Source organism: Trichosurus vulpecula, chromosome 9 (assembly GCF_011100635.1).
Source record: "Trichosurus vulpecula isolate mTriVul1 chromosome 9, mTriVul1.pri, whole genome shotgun sequence".
NCBI classification, from domain to species: Eukaryota; Metazoa; Chordata; class Mammalia; order Diprotodontia; family Phalangeridae; genus Trichosurus; species Trichosurus vulpecula.
Window position 1 is genome coordinate 190,885,350 of NC_050581.1, and position 22,714 is coordinate 190,908,063.

A 22,714-nucleotide genomic window follows, 5' to 3' on the forward strand; every position below is an offset into this window, starting at 1 on the left:
TAATTCTGTGGGTTTTTTTAGGTGGCTGCCAGTACACCAATACGCCAAGTAAAACTAATATTAGATTGTGAACTCCCTGAGAGAAGGGACTGTCTTTTGTCTCTTTATGCATCCTGGCACTTGGTACAGTGCCTTAGATCATAGGAGGTACTTAATGTTGACTGATCGATGGATATTGATTGAAGTGGAAAGCATTTTTAAAACCTTAAAGTGCTATATAAATACTGGCAGTTATTGTTTTACAAGAGTGGAGGAGAAGAGCTACAGACTAGTGATTTCATCCATGTAGGCTACTCCAGGTGCAGGAATTCCCTTCGCTGGGATTGACTGATGACTGGTCGGTAACTTACAGTCATAGAACACTGACTTCAGCACTGACAGGTGCCTTGGTCACATAGTCTAGGATTACCTAGAGTCCAGAAGCAGGATTTGTACCTGGATCCTCTGGACTCCAAGGCTGGCCTTCTGGACACATCCTCAGCCACTGATTCCTTAGCTTCACTCTGGCCTTCTTTTTGCCACCAAGCCTGCCACAGCCATCCCCTTGGAAACAGAACTCCAGATACGAGGCCTATGGTTAAACTAAACTACCAAACTTTGGAACTCCCACGCTGGGGCCATGCCATCCTTCCTGGTGAGAGCATGAGCACAAATTCAAATAGCCCAGGACATCTCACCAGGGCCATACCCCAGCCCCAACCATCTTCCTGCTAGCTACTACCAGTGCCAGCCCCGCCCCCCTCATTCATCTTTTACTCTGGCCACCACAATCACATCAACCCTCCCATTGCTCTCAGACAGGGGGCCTCCATGGTCCTAACACCACCCCTGTGACCCTACATTAGAATGTAAGCTCCCTGTGGGTAAGAATGTTTCTTTTTTATATTTGTATCATCAGCGTTTAGCATGGTGCTCAAAACAAACAAGTGCTTCATAAATGCGTATTTATTCATTCCAGGCTGCTTTATTATTTTTCTTGATGTTGCTCTATCTATGAGGGGAAAAACACAAGGTAAAAAAAACCCAAGGTTAATGCATTCTTTAGGTGGACCTGCCTGAATGGTAACAAGTGGTTGGAATTATACAACACATCGATTAGGTACCACAGGTGAAAACAGGGAAGTTATTGGTGTCCAACCACACTGGTCTCTTAGACGGAGGATAAGCAACCAGAACCATCCACCCCATGAAAATTCTGGCTTTCCTACTTTGGAAGTAAAAGCACTGATGGCCTGAACCCATCCAAACATCAATTTAGGAGAGAATTCCAAATCCTTGTGTTGGTGCCAAGAAAGTGGAACCACGACCCCCAGGGGACTGCTGCAGCTATTTATTATGTAGGCTAATTTAATTTTAACTGAATTCAAAGCTATTTCTGTCCCATGTCAGGGATTAAAGGCATCATACTCAAGGAGGTTTGAGGAAACTCTTTCAACTTGAACTTGAGCAGAAATTATAGGATTTAGTGCCTGTCATCTGATCACAGAATAGCATCATCCTAGGGGGCACGGGGCTTTTGCTCATGGCTGTGCCTCATGCCCAGAATGTCCCCCACCCCACACTGCCTCTTAGAATATCTAGCTCCCTTCAAGGCAGAAGTCAAGTCAAGAAGAGGCCCATCCCCATCTCACCGTTGCTAATGAAGGGATCCTTCACCTCCAGAACTGCTATCTACTTTTAATACATGGTGTGTTTACTTTGCACGTGTAGAGCATTTACTTTGTATATGTGGTGTGTCTACTTTGTATATGTGATATGTTTACTTTGTATATATGGCATATTTACTTATCTTTTTACTTGTATCTCCCCCAAGATAACAGAAGCTTCTTGAGGGCAGGGACTATTTCCTTTTTGTCAAGTCCTGGCCCTAGAATGCTGTCTGGAACACAGCACGTGCTGAATAAATACTTGTTCTATAAATGACTACTGACTTCAGAAACAACAGCCGGCTTCCAAATTATGAGATGTGACACTGGAAAAGTCATCTTGTCAGTTTCTTCACCTGTGTAATGGGGACAATTCTCTCTACCCAGATAAAACGAGATAATTTATATGAAGCACTTTACAATTGAATATGTAAATGTCAACTGTTTCTGGTGTTGTGGTTATATTTAAAGAACTCAAAGAATCATAGTGTGACAAGGCTGAGAAGAAAACCTCAAAGGGGCATCTATTCCAACCCTCTCATTCTGAAGATGACAAAAACTAAGGGCTCATTCATAGGATTACAGGATCCTAGACCTAGAGTGGAAGAGACCTCAGAAATGATCTAGTCCAACCCCAAAATAAATACCTTCATTACCATCATTACCATCATCCTCATCCTCATTGTATTTATATAGTGCCCGGCACTGTGCTAAGTGTATTTTACAAATATTATCTCATGTGATCCTCACAACAACCCTGCGAGGTCAATGTTATTATCATCCTAATTTTGCTGTTGAGGAAACTGAGGCAAATAAAGGTTAAATGATTTGCTGAAGGCCACACAGCTACTGTCTGAGGCTGGATTTGAACTCAGGTCTTTTTGACCCCAGGCCCAGCACTTTATCCACACATCATCTAGCTGTCTCATTTTATAAGAAAAAAACTGAGGCTTAGGGAGAATAAGTGATTTTTTTCAAAGTCACCTAGGTCATAAGAAAGAGAGCCAGGATTTGAATTCTGGGCCTCTAACTCCAATGCTAGAGCTTATTCCACCACACTATCCTTCCTCCCCCTAAAGAGACAAATTTTTAAAAACTGAAATGCCAGCACACAACCATCAAATTGTCAAAAATCATTATCGGCAATAATATTCAATGCTGGCAGGGCTGTGGGAAAACAGGAACACTTATTCCCTAATGGTAGAATGACAAATTTGTCAACCTTTTTAGGAGAGCAATCTGGCAGTGTACAGTAAAAGTTACAAAAATAGCCTTACCCTTTGACATAGTAATTCTATTTTCAGGAATATCCCTTGAAGTAGTATCCCAAAAAAGAGGTCTCTATTCAAAGATTTTCATAACAGCATTGTGTATATTTTTTAAAACCCTAAAAGCAGCCTACATATCCAAAAATAGTGATGATTATGGTGGTATATTGGTGTCATGGAGCACTGGAATGTAATTAAGAATGACAAGGATAAGGAATAGAAAGAAATCTGGAGAGCCATTTACGAAACAATGCAAAGCAAATAAAAAATAGAATTCAGAGAATATAGTCCCCACTAACTACGGTCATATGAGGAAAAGCAAATCAGAATGAATGAACAAAGAATGCTGAAGGGGACTTAGTAGAAGAGACTCAAATATAGGCATCGCTCATCTTATTGTGCTTTGCTTTATTATGCTTCAAAGATACTGCAACTTTTACAAACTGAAGGTTTGTGGTGACCCTGCATCAAGCAAGTCTATCAGTGCCATTTTTTCCAAAAGTATTCACTCACATCATGTCTCTGGGTCACATTTTGGTAATTCTCATAATATTTCAAACTTTTTCACCATTATTATATCTATTACGGTGATCTATGACCAATGATCTTAGATGTTACTGTTGTAATTATTTGAGGGAACCACAAACCATGCCCATAGAAGGTGGCAACTTAATCAATAAATGTTGTGTGTGTTCTCACTGCTCCACCAACCTGCAGTTCCTCCCACCTTGGGCATCCCTAGTCCTTGAGACACAACAATATCAAAATTAGGCCGATTAATAACCCTATAATGGCCTTTAAGTGTTCAAATGAAGGGAAGAGTCAATTAATATGGCAAACTTCATTGTTGTTTTAAGAAATTGCCCACAGCCACCCCAACCTTCAGAAATGACCACCTTGATCAGTCAACAACCATCAATATCAAGGAATGACCAATCACCAGCAAAAACATTATGCCTGCTGAAGGCTCAGATGATGGTTAGCATTTCTTAGTAATAAAGTATTTTAAATTAAGGTATGTACATTTTTAAGATATACTATTGTACAATTAATAGACTACAACATAGTGCAAACATAACTCTTCTATGCACTGGGAAACCAGAAAATTTGCATGACTCGTTTTATTGCGATATTTACTTTATTGTGGTGGTCTAGAACCGAACCCACGCTATCTCCAAGGTTTGCCTACAGAGTTATGGTGCTGTATGGGGTGAAAACAACTTAGAAGTAAATAAAGAGTCACAAGGAAGCATCACTGACTGTTCATATTTAATGTCAAAGTTTTTTCACTGGAGGAGAGGAGAGAAGAAAAAGGAAGAAGAAAGGAGAGGAGGAGATGAAATTAAGGAAGGAAGAAGAGGAGTATTTCTTTAGCATCTACTATGTGTCAGGAACTGTACTAAGGACTTTACAAATATTATCTCATTTGATCCTAGAAGGTAGGTGCTATTATGATCCCAATTTTACAATTGGCAAAACTAGACAAAGGTTAAGTGACTACCCAGGGTCACTTAGTAAGTGTCCGAGGCCAGATTTGAACTCAGGTCTTCCTGATTCCGGGCCTAGGGTTCTATCTACTGTGCCACCTAGAAAATTCAGGCCAAGAATTAAAGTGACTTCTCCACAATCCATTAATGTGAGAGCCAAGAGTCACCCTCAGGTCTCCAGGACCATAAAGTCATGAGCAATGTCTCCACAGACCAAGAGCCCCATTGGTTCATACACCTCAGCTTCACTCAGCTGCAGCCACAGGGCCAGTCCGAACCAAGGCAGGGCTGGACACAATGGCCTTTCCAGTTGGAACTCTCCCTTCCACTCCAACAACCTCAGGAAGCACTGTGCTGAGCGGCCCCCTCTTATCTAATCTAGAAATAACAGCGGCCCCTGTGAAAGACAGCCTCCTTGCAAACATTCCTGCAGGCTTCAAACAAGCAAGCCCTGCTCCTGGCCAACATGAGCTAGGGGCTCCTGGCCAAACTGGCCCAGGGGGCCAGCTTGTTTATAAATGAAGAATGGAGCTCTTTGTCAACCAGTTTTCTCCCCCAAAGAGTTTTCTCATCTGTTCCACTTTTTTAGTGAGACTGGTTCAAGTCTGTCTGTCGTTGTGACAGATTTCGATGGGAGAAACCCCACAGCTGATTTTCATGTGAGGTGTCTCTTACGATGTTCTTAGTTTATAAAAGGCCAAATAGAAAGGCAGTATGGTATATGGATAGAGGAGTTGGCCTTGGGGTCTGAGAGGGTCAGCCCTGCCTCTGACACATATCGGTTATATGACCCTGGACCAGCCACTTCCCCTCAGTGCCCAAGTCTCCCCTCTAAGATTGGATGTTGAAAATCAAGCATGACTCTGCCTTAGTGGGGGGCATTTCCTGTCCCAATGAAATCCCAGGTGCAGGCCCAGAGGACCTGATTATAGAAAGGGGTTAAGTGCACAGTCATAGCCTATCACAGCAATAAAGTCCTTCTACTCAGACCACTGCTGACCAAAATTGTATCTCAAAAGCAAAGACACAAATAAAGCTCAGAGATAAGTCAAATGAGTAAAATGATTTAACCCGCAAAATTGTGCCCCTGGTTTTGAAAAAGGAACCTTAATTACCTCCATATCACTTGAGAGCTAAAAGGGAACTTGGCTAACATCTCAGCCTGTTCTTTCACTCACCCCCAAAGACATTTCCTCTTAAATGCCCAAACAGAATTTCCTGAAGTCCCGAAGTCATGGAATCATACTCATGTTGATGCCACATCCCACTAAAAGCCAGGAACCAAGCAAACTGGGAAACAATAAAGGAAACCTGCTCAGCCTAATTTTCCAGAGCCCCTGAGCATTTAGAGCCAGACCTTTAAATCCCAGCATGTCCAAGGCGATGGGGACAATGGAGGCCAGACGTTCCAATCATACCAATTACTTAATCAATACCACCCATTTATGGAGCATTTGCCATATGCTGGGCATTGGTGCTACACGCTGGGGATAGACAGAATGAAACAACACTGACTCCCAGGGAACTTACATGTGTTTCATCGTTCACATGTGGAAACTGAGGCTCGGATGAGAAAGGCATTTCACCAAATTTCCTGAAAAGGATTCCCTCTCTGCCACTCCAAAGTGGTCATTCTCCTCCTTCTGGGGGCCTTGCTTGTTAGAAAGCATTTGATCAAGGCTAAATCTGTCTCTTTGTACTTTCTAATAATAATGGCTAACTTTTATATGAGACAGCTAGGTGGCACAATGGAGAGGGCATCAGTTCTGGAGTCAAGAACATCTGAGTTCAAATCTAGCCTCAGACACTTAATAGTTGTGAAACCCTGGGCAAGTCACTTCACCCTGTTTGCCTCAGTTTCCTCATCTGTAAATGGGCTGGAGAAGGAAATGGCAACCCACTCTTGTATCTTTGCCAAGATAACCCCCAACAGGGTGACTGAGTCAGAAATGACTCAACAACATTTTTATAGCACCTACTATGTGCCAGGCACTTGCGCAAGCTCTTTGCAGTGATTATCTCACTTGATCCTAACAACCACCATGGGAAGTAGGTACTATTATTAGGTACTAAGGCAAATGGAGGGTAAGTGCCCAGGGTCCCACAGTCAGTAAGTGTCCAAGGCTAGATTTGAACTCAGGTCTTCCTGCCTCTGGCTTCAGTGCTCTGTCTACTGCAGGGCCTCCTAGTTCTGCCTTTAGGGAAGAGTCAGATGAGCCTACACCTTCTCCACACAGTAGTTCTTCAAATTCTTGAAGACAGCTATCACTCATTCCCTATGGCTCAAGTCTTCTCTTCCCCAGACTAATCATCCCCCCACCCAAATGATCCCCATATGGCCCTTCCCTATCTGGACTGGCCTTCTCCATAGCTCCTACAGCCTAGCAATGTCCTATCAATGTCAAAGGCAACGTTAAACTTGGTATTCCAGGTGTGGAGTACAGTGGACTGATCACCTCTATATTCCTGGATGCTATCTTTCTCTCAAAGATATCAGGGGCACCGTGCACAGAACTCTGGAATTGGAACCAGGAAGACCTGAGTTTAAATCTTCCCTCGGACACTTACTAGCCACACAACCAAGGGTACACAGGGCACACTCTCTGTGCTTCAGTCTCCTCGTCTGTAAAATGGGGATGATTATAGCACCTTCCTCCAAGGGCTGTTATAAGAACCAAATGGTAAACTATGTGTAAAGCCCTCTGTTAGCCTTCATATCCTAGCTATTACTATTATTATAAGATCACATTTTCCACTTGGGTTACCATGAAATACTATACTAATGCATACTGAGCCTCCAGTTGTAAGAGCAAAGGCCTGAGACCTGGAAGGTAGCTCCCCCAGTGATGAGGTACTGAGTGTCGGAGCAGGATTAGAACTCGGGAATCCTAAATCTCCCAGCCGGGGCTCTTGGAGAAATGAAAAGTGACCAAAATGGCTGGGGGAAGGAGCCAGCCTCAGCTCCCAGAGATCTCCTGAGCCTGCCATAGGACCCAAGCTCCGAGAGTTCTCCCCAGTCTGCAGGAAGTGGACGAAGCCATATTTGTTTAACTTTCTTAGCTCACTGTCGTTAACAGCTGCCTTTCACTTTGGGTCATCATCTCCCGCAGTGAAATGTCAAAATATTTAGAATCCATCTTTAATCTTCACTGCTGGGAAAGCGTTTGAAATTTCCTGATTAGGGCATTTCTAGCAATCGGGGCGAGTGTCCGGAATGTTTCACTAACCAAGAACATGAAAGAAAACAGAGCAGCCAATTAAGAAAAAATTACCAAGAAACCTCCAAAGATGACAAGGCTGGGAGTTCTAGGAGGCAGATATGGGGCTCCCTGAATGGCCGCCACGAGGAACCGAGCACCGGCATAGTTGGATTCCACCACGAGCACGAACAGTGTACCCATTCAATCTCACTGCTCACAAGCAAATCCACAGCTTTAGATGGATTCACAATAACTGTCACCATCACAAAATTGGAGGAAAACCTCTAAATACTCCCATTCAGCCCAAAGGACTAGAGTTTTGCTTCTCCCACACACATTCTGACAGGAGGCCAGAGTTGCTATCTATTTCTACAGCAAAGGTAAATTTCAAAAGTCTTTAAATCTCCACTGTACATATGAGGAAATAGAGAGGTCACCTATGATCAGACCATAAAGCAGTACCAAGGGTGCGAGTGGAGCCTGGGGCTTCCTGGTGCCAAGGCCAACGTTCCACCTGCTTTCTCTCAGACTGACTCTGTCCAGAATTTGTTCCCTATCTCAGAACACTTTCCAAAACTCCACTCCAGACTCGCACCTTCATGACACCACAACATAAACAAACGAATGTTAATATGAACTCCTTCTATGCTACTCACTTTTCTTGTGACCATGGGCAATCAGGCCTCAGTTTCCTTATCTGTAAAATGAGGGGGAACAACTTGATGATAACTGAGGTTCCTTCTACATAGCTCTAAACCCATGGTCCTGTGACCCTCTCTAGAGAATCCACCTCACCGTGTCAGCCGAGGTCAGAAGGAACCTAGAGTAAGTTGATGGGATAGATTTAGGGCCCTAGTTTCTAGTTTTACGTAAAACTCCTAAGGAGGTCATCATACTAAACCCGTGTTTCCATAGCACTCTAAGATTTACAAAAGTCCTCACACCTAGTCAGTTAGTCGGTCAACAAGCATTGATTAAATGCCTACTGTGTGCCAAGAACTATGCTATGCGCTGGAAAGGCAAAAACATTCCCTGCCCTCAAGGAGTCCCCCAGTCTAACAGGGAGAAAATATGCAAAGAAGTCTGCAACACAAAAGATACTGCCAGATCGGTAGGAGAGTCAACATCAGGAGGAGGAAGGAGAGCCTGGAAAGAAGGCCCCTTGCAGAAAGCAGGAGTTAAACTGAGTCCTGAAGGAAGCCAGGAAGTACAGGAGGCAGAGGTGAGGGGCGGGGAGCACATCAGGCTGGGGGACAATCCAAAGTCATGGAGTCACAGGATGGAGCAGCAGGGGTGAGGGGCAGCAAGGAGAGGGGGGGGGGTAGATAAGCTTGGGAAGCGCTCTAAATGCCAAACACAGGAAATGCCAGCAAAGCAAAGCAGAAAACCAAGGCAATGCAGGCCAAAATGGTTGTTTCTCCCAGAAACATCCAAGTAAGAAAATATGTTCCCATCTCCAAGACTGTGCACAAGCTGTGATCCCTACCTGGCTCTTAGAACCCTCTAGCTTCCCCCAAGGTTCAGTTCAAGTGCCTAAACCCTAAGCAAAGCATCACTTAAGTAGATTGAGCAGTTACTCTTTCTAACAACGATGATTATTACTATTACTATTCTGATAGGACAGAAGGGTACATGTGTGCCCTAAACTCACTTGACTTTCTCTATTTCTGTCTCTGTCTCTATGTGTGTCTCTTTCTTTCTCTCTCTCTCTCTCTCTCTCTCTCTCTCTCTCTCTCTTTCTCTCTCTCTGTCTCTCTCCCTCCCTCCCTCCCTCCCTCTCTCTCTTCTCCTCTCCCTCTCTCTCTCTCTCCCCCCCTCCCTCCCTCTGCTCCTTTTCTCTATCTCCCACAGCACCCTTCTTCCCCTTGATATGCGGTTTGCAGGACAGTGTGGCCTTGGGTCTGGATGGGCCTGAGGAGGGGAATCTAATTCCACCCAATTTGCAGAAAAGCTTCAGTATCTTTAGAAGCATGCTTCAATCCTCTAGGGATCTATGATTTTATCTGTGCACATATTCCCTCAACCAACTCAGATCACAGCCCCTGCTATAACTCTTGACTATCTTTGAGAGTTCCCGTGACCCAAAAGTCCACTGCCCTGTGGCCAGTCTGGTGATGACCTCTCCCAGCAGGGTCTACGGACAATCAACATATAAACAATCCATCACTGGAGTCAGAGAAAGTATATCCTCTATTTATAGAAGTCATTTGTGATGAATTTGCCTATTAACACTGAGCTAGTAACTTCCCCAGAGTCCCTGTACTTGCACGACCCTCAGAAAAGGTCTCTTTCTCCTTTGAGGCATGTCATCTGCTCAGTGAGTGGAGTCCTGCCAGTCCAGGCTCCTATTGTTCACAGCCTAAAGATCCTGAAAGCTGTTAACTGGAAGGATGGAGGGAGGGAGAGAGAGAGTGGGAAGGAGAGGGAGAGACAGGGCGACAGAGACACAGAGAGAAACAGAGAGAGAGAGACAGAGAGAGAGAGAGAGAGAGAGAGAGAGAGAGAGAGAGAGAGAGAGAGAGAGAGAGAGATGCAGTATTATTTACACAGAGCTTTCCAAAATGCAACCCACCTACAAGCATAGAAATTCACATAAATGCTTTAGCAAATGAAGCCGAGCTACCGCAGAGCTCTCACTAAATGGCAAATCAAAATATGTTGTCTATTGTTTCAATAAAAACCTAAGGTTGGACAGCCCTGATTTACACCACCACCTCCCTTCCAAAAGCAAGCCTTGCTCATGAGAACTTTGGTAAAAGACTGACCCAAAGGCAGGTTTGCTGTGTCCGTAGCATTCCTCCACCTACCAGCAAACCTTCTGAAAAGGGCAATGAAGTCATGCAGCATAATCTGTTTTGGGCAAAGCCTTGATGGCTCTAGGTGATCACTGCCTTCCTTTCTGAGTATTCAAAAACCATCCTGTTAATGTGTTCTAGAATTTTGCCAAGAATCAAAGTCAACATCACTGGCCTATTTATGATCACCCCTTTGGCACAAATTGGGACTTTCACCCTTCTCTGCTCCCAAGGGAGCTGTTCCACCTCCATAGTTCTTCAAAGATAACACCCAGCTAACCAACAATCTCACAGACCTAGAGCTGGAAAGAACCTCAATGATCTAGTCCAACTCTCTTTCTTTATGTCTGCTCTAGACTCCTTTGTGACAAAATGGAATGCCAGAGAAATGAAGAGATTTGCCCAAGACAACAGCTCCACAATGGCAGGGTTAACACTAGGCCCCTGCTCTCCTCACGGCCTCTCATCCCATCCAGTAGAGAATGTGACTGCCTCATGACTACAGCTTGTCTCTGAGGTCCAGCGAGGGTGGGGGCATGGACAGGAGCTGGCCACCTGCACAGCCTGGCACTCCTGGGCAGGGGGCATGGACGGGAGATCCTTCGAAGTGTACACTACATCACCTGCCCCCTCCCCCAAAGCAAATCCAAGAATGGCCAACATGGGGACATAGTTTGTCCAAGGCTGGGGGCTTTTTTGCTGTCTCATCACTTATCTTGGGCTTTGACTCTCATTTTAACAATTTGTGTGCTGGTGTCCTCTCTTCAATAGAGAAAAGAGAAATTCTAAAAAGTCTGCTCAGATCTCACTCCCTCCCATGTCAGCATCTTTCCTTCTGCTTCAAGGAATGTTCTGAGCTGTTCTTTGACCTTTCTCTTGTGCCCAACATGGCTAATGAAAACCAAGGCATGATTGTGTTCAGCTTCCATCGCCAGCCTCAGTTTGCTCCAAGATCTCACACTCCTGACACTGTTTGCACAGTTCCAGGCAGGGGGGAGTGATGTGAGTGAAGCCACAGAGAGCACTGGGATGGGCAAAATGGATGAGGGAGAACAAGCCATTGGGGGAGGCCAGAAAAGCCACAGAAGATCACAGAAGGAGAATCAAGGAAGTTGAGGAAGGCACCCAAAGAGCCCAGTGTCTGGGAGGACTTGAATGTCAGCATTAGGAATTTACACTTTATTTCAGGCAATGGGTCAATACTGGAAACTTTTAAATACCTTAATTAGTAGTTAGTCATTCAACAAACATAAGCATTTATTAAATGCTTATTATGTGCTGGGAGGGCAACTGGGCTGTACAGTGGACCTAGCGGGAGTCAGGAAAACCTGAATTCAAATGCAGCCTCAGATACTTGTTGGCTGTGTGACCCTGGGCAAGTCACTTCACCCTGTTTGCCTCAGTTTCCCCATCTGTTCAATGATGAAAATACTAGCGCCTACGTCCCAAGGTTACCATGAGGATCCAACGAGACACAAATTGTGATAAGCTCAGCAGCACAGTGCCTGGCACATACTAGGCGCTCTATAAGGGCTAGCTATTACTGCCGTCCCCATCGTCATCATCTTGAGCCCACAGGAGGGTCAGGCAGCCAGGGAAGTGAAGGTCACCTCAGGCCGCACCAATAATAATACAAAGACTAACACAGCTGCCATTTCCACGGCTCTAAGGGTCACAAAGGAAGGTTTGTATCATAATGATAACACTTCAAATTCACGTAGCTTTAAGGGTCTTGAGGAATTCTCTTCCCAACAACCTTATGTGGCTGGCTGGCAGTATAAGAAGACTGAGGCATAGAAGAAGTGAACTGACTGGCTCCGGGTCACAGGGCCTGGCATCAGGTTCGGTAGATAAAGGGCAGGACTCAGAGTTGAAAAGGCCTGGGTTCAAATCCTGCACGTTAGTTGTGTGAGCCAAGGCAAGTCCCCTGATCTCTCAGTGTCTCCCACAACTGTATCCAAGAAGGGCTGGAGATCTACATTTGGGAAGTGGAGTTTCTGCTCTGGGAGATCCCTGTAGCAACTAAATCACAGATCTGGTGGGAAAAAAGTATTCGAAAATTCCCAAGTACTTTCCTGTGGTTCTCTCGAGGGCTTTCTCTTTCTACCTTAATGCCAATGCCTTCCTTCTGGGATCATCTCTCGCTTTCACTACAGACATGTACGGTAGAGCGTCACCCCCATGAGACCGTAAGCTCTTTGAGGGCAGGGATAGGATTTTTCTTTCTTTCTTTGCATCCCCATCACTTAATACAGTGCCTGGCACATAGTACGAGCATGACAAATGCCCTTTGACGATGACCTTGTGATGTAGGTAAGGTAGATGACATCGTCCCATTTTTCCAGATGAAAAAGGCACCACAGAAATGATAAATGACTTTCCCAAAGGCACACAAAGCTAGTGAGTGACAGAGACAACTCCACGTCCAACCCCAGGCCCCAACATAGTACATGCAGCCTCCCTCTGTTTTTCAAGCATAACCTTGGCCTTGGCCACTGCTGATCACGCCAGACCCCCAGGACATGGCGAGATGAACTCCTTTTGTCTCTGGACACATGTGCCCTCTGAAAAGACGAGAGTCAACGACTGGCTGTCTCCTTGTCATTCCAAGGAGTCATGTCAGCATGCACTCCTCCAGAATGATGCTGGTTCCCAGCTGACAGAGGAATTCCATCTTCACCAGGACCTGGCTTTGCCTTCCTCATTTGAGCTGTTTCCTGAATCGATAAATCTGAGGACATCTGGAACAAATCTGGTTCACTCTCAGAAAAAAGTGGTTTAAGGGAAAAGAAGCCCGAGGGGGCCTGGGAATTTCTAAGCTCCAAACCACTCACAGGGGCATGACCCATGACCTGGTCAGAGGGGTGGTGTGTGAATGGTCCCTGGAACGTGCTACCCACTGGGTAATCCAAGCAACCCTGCAAAGGCAGTTCAGTGGGAACAGCCTCCAGGTCAGCAGCATGGGCAGTGGTCAAACACCAAACACAAGGCTCTATTTTTCCCCATTTATGGGAACAAAAAAGCCCAGTTTGCTCAAAAGAACAAAAGAATGTAGGATCATCACTGACCACTGTCCTTGACAAAATCCAATTTTTCCCTGCCCTAGGCTTGGTTAGAGCAAATTAACCTGAAAGTCCAAAGCAAAAAGAAAAGAACAGAATTTTTTTAAAGACAAAATATCTTTTTTCTGGATGTGAAACCTTCCTCTCATGCTACGAAACTGTCCGAAGAGAAAGCTGAGGATCCTCCCGTTTGAGCACAGCTCTGTTCTCAGAACACAGAGACTGAAAGTACAGCTTTTGTAAGTAATTATCAAAGTAATCATGTGATGGCAGAGCTGGAAGGCAGCCCACTAGCCCAGCCCTTGCATTTTACATTTGGGGACACCGAGGTGCCAAGAGACTCATTGGCTTGCCCAGGGTCATACAGTAGTGAGTGGCAGGACTCCTAGGATCCTGGAGTTAGAGCCAATGCCTTCATTTTACAAAGGGAAAATCTGAGGGCAGGAGAAATCAGGCAGCTTAGTCTTAGAATCAGAGACTTAACTGGGGAGGAGTGGAAGCTCCTTGCAGGCAGGAACTGATTTCTTTTTCTTTTATCTTGAGTGCTTAACACATAGTGAATGCTTCATAAATGTTTAATGATTGATTGACCTCAGAGACCATTTTGTCCCATCTCCTCATTTTAGAGTTGAAGAAACTGAGGCACAGAGAGGCTGTGTGACTGATAGAATGATGGGTGGATGGATGGGTGGATAGATGGATGGATGAACGGAACCGTCCATCCATGCATAGACAGACAGACACATAGACAGATGGAACTGGCCATCTAAACTCCTTGACTTTACAGATAAGTAAACTGAGGCCCAGGTGACTTACAAAGGATCACACAACCAATTTCAACTTAATATAAGGCAAAATTGAATAAGACTTGGCAACCTAATGACAACATAATAAAGAAACACCAGAAAAGGCTATATGGGGAAGGAGTGAGTTCCTTATCACTAAATGTCTTCAAGAAGAAAGATGCCCACCTGGCAGGGATCTTATAGAAGGCTTTTTTAAAAATAGGATCAAAGATCTAAAGCTGACAAACCATTGAGAGCATCCAATCCAACCCCCTCATTGTACAAATGAGGTAACTGAGGGTAAGAAAACTAGGGGACTTGTCCAAGGTCACACAGGTACTAAGCATCAGAAGCAAGATTTAAACCTTGCTCTTTGATCAAAAGAGCTAGACCCCAGAACTTCTCACCATACTGAAGAAATTAATTGTTCCAGCTGAAACTCTAATTCAGCCTGGCCCTTGAAGCTGCCCAGCACTCTCACAAAGTGCAAACAGCCTCTTGGACTCCATCCAAGAGGAAGAGCAAAGACCTCCACAAGTCTCGCAGTGAGATCCTAGGGAAGTAGCTGGTGTCACAATGAATAGAGCACCGGACCTGGGGTCAGGACAATCTGAGTTCAAATTCCACCTCAGACACTTACACCAACTGTGTGACCCTGGGCAAGTCACTTAACCTCTTCCTGACTCGGTTTCTTCATCTGCAAAACAGGGATAATGATAGCCCCTACCCTGTGGGGTCACAAGGCTCAAATAAGATACTATTTGTAAAGTGTTTTAAAGTGTTATATAAGTGCTACTACTACTACCACCACTGTTACTACTACAACTACTACTACCACCACCACCACCACTATTACTACAACTACCACCACCACCACCACCACTATTACTACAACTACCACCACCACCACCACTATTACTACAACTACCACCACCACCACCACCACCACCACCACCACTACTACTATTACTATTACTAGCACCATCACCACTATTCGTACCACCAGCACCACACTGGAAAGAGTGCTGAGGCTTGGACAGCCAAGTTCTGGCTTTGCTGTTTACTACCATAAGTCGCTCTCCTCTCCTCCCCACTCACCACTAGGCTTCCGTTTCCTTTCCTATAAATGGAGGGAGCTGGACTAGCTGACCACCAGCTCTAAGCCTACGATCTCTCTGATAAAACCCACTACATAGGGGCAACTAGGTGGTACAGTGAGTAGAGCACCGGCCCTGGAGTCAGGAGGACCTAGGTTCAAATCCAGCCTCAGACACTTGACACTACTAGCTGTATGACCTTGGGCAAGTCACTTAACCCCAACTGCCTTGCCTTCCCCCTGCAAAAAAAAAAAAACTAAAACCCACTGCATTTTCATTGAATTCTCTGCCTTAAGAAGGAACTAGGCTGCTCTGCTGAGTTCAGAAAAAGAAGATGAAGGCCAGAACATTCTCTGCCTCTCGTGTTCTTGGCTACAGATGGTGCTTGGTATGGAGCTAGGGATCAATTCTCCAGCTTCCTTGCCAGGCTTCTCCCTTCCCCCTATTAAGTGTATGCTGCCCCCTGTGATGTCGCTGGCACAGTGTGGGGTGAGGGAGGACACAGGATCACTGGGACCAAAAGAAAGGGGTGAGTTATCCCACAAGGTGAGAAAAAAAGAGGCCCCTGATTCCCATAAGTAGGGATGGGGAGCAGCAAGCCTGAGATGGAGGCAGGAGAAATGGGGGAAAAGGATGGCCAGCGTGACAAGCCGAAGCAGGGGCAGAGGGGGCAGGGAGCGAGGAAAGTTATGGGAAAGATTTCTTTAGGGAAAATAAAACAACTGCATATTTCAGGAATCCCATCTTCATCACAGATTCTCTATTCAGTGTTGGATGCAGCAGGTTTAATGTCAAAAGACATGCATAAACGCACGCGTGCATACACACACATGTGGAAGGCCCAGAAAAATTAGGAAAGAAACAAGTGAAAACTCCCTGGCAGTTGAATCCACATGAGGGAGGAGGAAGAGGAAGATGAGGAGGAGAAAGCCGAGGAGGAGGAGGAGGAGGAAGAGGAGGAGGAGGAGGAGAAGGGATGACAAGGGACTAGAAAGCCAGTGTGGGCCAGTGCAGAGCACTGGCTTTACAGTGGGAGTCAAGGCTAAACCTGGCCCTGCCCCCACGTGATCTGGAGGAGGGCCTTTCCATCCATCCTGCAGCAGGACCCTCCTGGGTGGCCGGGTGGGTGTTGTCTTTCCTAATAGAATGTGAGAATATGGTCAGATCTCTGCTCTTCTCTTTCTATCGCCATGCTTAGCACATAATAAATTCATTCCATTCCTTCCAGACACATGTTGGTGGTGTGACTGTAGGCAATTACTTAACATTTCAGTGCCTCAGGAAACTCTCCAAGACTGTCAGTTGCAAGGCAAATGATGACCTCCATTAGCAAAGGGAACTTTCTCAAAAGTTCCCTATACAGATGAAATCATAGGTCCAATTTTTAAAAAATCATATGATTTGGTGTTAACCTCGTGGTACCCAGGTGCCTCTATTCTACCAGAGCATAAGTATTAAATTTCTGTGTTCACTACATAAATTTCCATGCTCTGGGACAAAGCCCCAGTCACCCCTCCCTAGTCCTGTTTCTGTTCTTCAATCAAACAGTGCGTTCCACCACCTTTGCTGCCAATACTCCATCCTGCAGGATGTCACTGTGTTCCTTTTATGACTATATACTATTACAGACATAATTCCTAGCCTCTGTGGTTCCAGAAACCATTCAATTCAAAGACCAGCTGCTACCAATCACAGGCTGCTTTTTCGAAACTGGGGGTGGCCTGAGGGGAAGCGGGGAGGGCAGAGCTGAAACATTGTGGGTAATATTCTGGCAAAGAGAAGAGTTTTCCAGGTTTGCTGATAAGCCTTTATTCCTCTTCCCACAGAGCCCAGTAATAATATGGGATCATATAACATCTGAGAAAAGGCCCAAAACACCAGCCATAAGCTCACTGTCAAATAGAAGCCCTGAGCAGAGATTCAGTCCAACCTACACGGGAAAGAATGCGCTGAATCAGCGCCCAACCTGTCATTCACAGCCTGGGACAGGTGTGCAGAGTTTCCATAACCAAGAGGCATTGCACATGGCAGGGTGCTCCCTGGAGCACATGGCCACCGGTGGCATTTATCCGCAGATTCTTGCATTCTTTCCTAATGGGATTCCTGGCAGTGTTGGTTTGAGGCTTACCACACAGAGGCAGACATTTTCCCAAGGTCCCTGGACATGGTACCATTGATCTGGGGCCAAATGGGAAAGTCCTAGGAGGATCAGTACTTGAGGCCAATTCAAGAGCCAGGCCTGGGCCCAGTACAAAAACAGGGGGATTTTTTTATTAAAGAACCATACCTCTTGTACCATATATTGTAACAGGCTCCTAATGGGTTTCTCCAGCTCAAATCCCTCCTCCCTCCAAGCCATCCTCTGCACAGCTGCCAAAGTGATGGTCCCAAAGCACGAGGCTGACCAAGCTCCCCCGGATTACCTCTGAGATCCAACAGAAACCCCTCTCTCTGTCTGGCATGGAGAGCCCTTCACCAGCTGCTGACACCAGCCTGCCTTTGCTGGCCTTTTCCATACTCTGTCACAATCAGTCATTAACCTATTTACCTCCTATTTACCAAGTTCTAGGCTCACGCTCTATGTTCCCACACTTCATATTCCAAATAAACTGCCTTACATGAGGTTTCTCCTAAGTGACACTCCACTCCCTGATCCAAACCTTTGAGCAGACTTGTCCCCCTTGCCCAGGAGCCACGTTCTCCTCACCTTTACCTCTTAGAATCCCTTTTGAGCCTTTAAGGCTCAACCCAACTGCCACCTACCACCTGATGACCTTCAAGCCCTTGTCTTTACACCAACCGGATGGAGTATGCAGCAGAGGTGTCGAACTCCTACAGGTAGCATACTGATTTAGAAAACCAACTATGCTGTGTTGTATTTTTATTTATTTTATTAAACATTTTCCAATTAGGTTTTAACCTGGTTCAGCCCCACTCAGGAGTTTTGTGCCTGTTTGCAACAGGACAACTGAGTTTGACACCACTGGGCAGCATAAATAACTCATTTATCTGTACAACTGTCATAAACCGAACACCTCTTAAGAATGGGGAGGGTGGACTGTGTTGGTTTTGCCTTTGAATCTCCAGCCGCTAGCATGGAACTCAGTGGAAGGAAGGAAGGAAGGAAGGAAGAGAGGGAGGAAAGGAGGGAAGGAAGAGGGGATATCCATCAATCTCTTTACATGGTGTAGATACCAACAGAGCAAACAGACTTTCCAAAGGCTCTCTCTTGTTCACAGTCCCATCTTTTTTTCCCACATTTCTCCAATGGCACCCTTAATACCACTTTTCATTGGTGACATGTGGCCTGCTCGTGCCCACTATGACCCTCTCCACCATCCTAAGGGCGATCATCAATTCCTATCCTTTGGAGATAGTAGCTACACTGTGACTTGGAGCCATACCATATCACTGGAGGAATCTTGCTATGTAAAAAATGGCCCTTTGCGTCATCAGGAAGTTTGGGGTTCTTCAAAAGCCTGAAATTTCCTGAAGGCTTTCTGCTCCTTCTGTTCGATTCTGGGCCCAGCTAACTGGGCCCTCGTGGACACAGATAACGCAAAAGATTCACCAAACGAGCCGTCCTTTTTGTCCAGGACATTTGGGGTCTCCCCCAAGGCCCTTTGCCTCACATTATGGAACCACCATTCTTTAAGGTAAATGTCCATAGAACCAGGCCCCAAGAGATCTGTGGAGAGATTTCAGGGGGTTTGTGAACCTGAATGAGAAAAACTGAACAAATCACATCACATCACATAGTGAAAATCATTTTCACTAGCCTCTAACTGAAATGCAGCATTTCCTTCAGCTATTTAAAAACAGTATTCTAGGAAGAGGTCCATGGGCTTCATCAGGCTACCAAAGGTGTCCATGACACACACAAAAAAGTTTGTTTACTTTTGTTTTTAAAAACCCTCTGATCTAAGTGCAGAAAAACTTGGGAGGGATTTTTGTCCATTTTCCACGGGCGCCCCCAGAATGTAACAATGTAAGTTTAGCCATGGTCATTTCAGGACTAGGATCAGCCCCCTTAAGCCCTTGGTTTAGGACCTAATGTGGAATTAATGTGTTCCCTGATTTTTAAAAGACAACCAGCTTGACAGAGGTCAAGGTGCCCAGGGGGGCATGAAACAGCTCCAGGGCTGATCACTTCCTGCTCTCAGGTTCCATTTCCTCGATGGATCCCAGGGACACAATTACTTCCAGCTGCTTTCCTTTCTCTCCATTCCCCCAAAACAAAGGCAGCCCATTCTAAAGAGCTCCTAGCTGCTGGGGGTTCCCCTGCCTCCCCAACAACCCAGCAGCAGCAGATGGTTTTTCCCTAAGTGCCTCCCGTCCCCACAAGAACTGTAAGGCGGATGAGGTAACTAAGGCATTTGGGTGCACAAAGCCAGAGGAGCACATCCATTATCCCAAACATATCACAACTTTAGGATGGAAGGGACACAGTTTTACATCCTTGTCTCTGCCCAAAATGAGCTAGTTAATGCTACTGACTCCTCCTAGAAATCTGCAGAAGCAACCTTGAGTTACAGAAGTGAAAAGCCCCCCAAATAACCACGCCCCTTACATGAAAAGGCCTCTCCCTTTCTCACTATACTGCTCTTGGGTCTCTGGTCCCTTGTTTCCGGGCTGCTCTCAGCTAGCTCCAAGCATATCACTGAAAGATGCCAACCCAAAGCTTTTGTAAATGTGCTTCCCTAAGGCTCCTGTGTCATGGGAAGTCATGAGAGTGGAAACGCTGGCCTCAGAGGGACACTCTCTGTCCTGAAATGGTCAGAGCTGAGGTGATGCTTTGCACAGGGAAGACTCCTGAGGCTGAGTTCTAACTCCACCCTTTCCAAGCTGGGGGAGCGCCTCTAAGCCTCAGGGTCCTCAACAGTTAAATGAAGGTTTTGCTACTGAGCTCTCCACTCCACAGTGCTATTGGGAAAGACAAGGGAAACAAGGTGCTCTGGACACTGTAGAGCAGAGCATAACTGTGACTTACACCAGTAAGAATAATACCACTCATCCAGGGATTTAAGGTTCTCAAAGAGCTTTACAAATAATACTTCATTTGAACCTCACAGCAATCCTGGGCAGTAGGTGCCTAGGATGATCCCCACTTCATAGACAAGGAAACTGAGGCACAGAACAGTTAAGCGACTTGTCTGTTGTCATGCAGCTAGTCAGTGTCTAAGGCCCGTACTCTAAGGGGTGCTCTGAGAAGCTTGGTCTCTTCTCCACCCTTCAGGGTCTCCTCACTGAGGTCCAATCCATAGGTTTCAACTCTCCCTGGGAATCATGTTCTCTGTGCAGCACTACCACAGATTTCACTCCAAATGTCAGAGGCCCCCAAACTGAAAACCACTGGATGTTCACGGGAGTGGGAGGAGACACTCATGAGAGAATGTAAGCCCCACTACGGCTGAGACTGGCTGTGAGGGTGTGTGCTTGCTTTTTGTCTTTATACCCATCTTAGTGCTTAATGCATGCCTTGCACATAGTAGGGACTTAATAAATGCTTGGAATTGAGTTAACACCTAGTATACAATCATAGGGGAGTGGAATGCTAAAGTAGGAAGTCAAAAGATCATTGGAATAACAGACAAGTTTGCCCTTGGAGTACAGAGTGAAGCCGGACAGCGATAACCCACTGGTCACAACACACACCCAACAGGCGACCACACACGGACATCACCAGACGGTCGATATCGAAATCGGAATGATGATACACTTTGTAGCCAATGGTGGAGAAGTTCCACACAGTCGGTCAGAACAAGACTGGAGCCAACTGTGGCTCTGATCATGAGCTGCTTATTGCAGAATTCAGACTTAAATTGAAGAAAGTCGGGATAACCATACAGGCATGACCTAAATGACAACCTTACGAACATGAAGCGTAAATGATGAATAGATTTAAGGGGTTAGATCTGCTAGATAAAGTGCCTGAAGAACCACAGACAGAGATTTGCAATATGGTATAGGAGATAGCAACAAGAACATCCCAAAGAAAAAGAAGAGCAAGAAAGCAAAATGGCTGCCCGATGAGGCTTCACAAATAACTGAGGAAGCAAGGAAAGAGAGAGGGAAAGAGATATTCAACTGAATGGAGAATTTCGGAGAATAGCAAGGAGAGATTAAGGTTTCCTCCAATGAGCAATGCAAAGAGGAGGGCCAGGTTTTCTGAAATAGCCAAAAGTCATCCAGGGCCAACCTCAGTGACTAAGGCAGGTGGATCTTTCTGGGAACACAAGCTTTGGTCTCAAATGATACATGATGGTGGTATAACAAGATTAGTTTTCTAGATGATTTAAAAGAAGACCTAGAGTGGGCAGAGAGCCAGCCTTGGAGTCAGGAAGGCCTGGGTTCAAGTCCTGTCTCTGACAAATGCAGGATATCTTGGGTATCCACTTAACCCCTAGGAGCCCCCAGCAAGCTCTCTAAGACTGTAAGTTAGAAAGAGAGACATGGGGAAGCTTTTAGGAGCCACTGCAGGATGAGCAATACACCAAGCTAGATGCTGCAACTGCTTCATGGCCTCCATAAAGAGAGGAAGAGGTGCCCCACCTTTCTCTGGTGGAAGAGGTAGAATGAGACTCTCGTTTTATTGAAGAGGCAAAGCCTCCATTCAGTCCTCCCTTTGCTCCATGGTCCAGCCACAGCGGCCTTTTCTCTGCTCCTCCCTCACATGTGACACTTCATTTTCTTTTAATTTGTTATAGGAGGTGGCTCTCTGGGAGAAGGAGGAGGGATACAGGGAGTAATTTACATGATGTAAAAACAAAAGACAGTGATAAAAAACTTAAATACTCTGTAAACATGAAAAAGAGACATCATGAGCAGCTTGGAAGAAGATAGTTTCATTTGAGTGATAAAGTCATGCTCCAGACAGAACAGGGTTCAGGAGAGGAGAGAAAGTAGAGTCAGTGAGATGCAGACAAGCTGAGAAAGGCATGAAAGATCTAGGATGGGAGCCCAGAGTGAGACAGGGCCTGAAGAAGTTGGTTAAGGATGGGGGACATGGGGATGTGTGAAGGCAATATGGGAAGAACAAATGACAGGGAGAGGTTGTAGATTTGAGAAAAAGAGGGTAAGGATAAGGGAGGATGTGATCTGTCGGAAGGGAGGGGATGGGAAGAGATCAAGTGCACAAGGAGAGAATGTGGCCTCAGCAAGCGGAAGAGCCTACCTTGTCAAAGACCTGGGGTGCAGGAGGTGGAAGAGAAAGAGTGGGAGATGATATGAAGGGGAATTTAGATTAAGAAAATGGGAGAAGAGGGGGCTCCCACAGGGCCTCAATTTTCTCAGTAAAGTAGGAGGCAGGGTCCTAAACTGAGAGAGAAGGGAGGACAGGGGTACAGGAGGCTGGAAGAGGGAAGAGAAGGTATG

General features: G+C 45.6%; 1 protein-coding gene across 1 annotated transcript in view; it reads right to left on the reverse strand.

Annotated features, from left to right (window-relative positions):
• The window catches only part of ITGA9 (integrin subunit alpha 9), a 349,120-nt gene that overhangs the window by 124,188 nt on the left and 202,218 nt on the right, over positions 1-22,714 (reverse strand). The gene's annotated exons all lie outside the window — the stretch shown is intronic.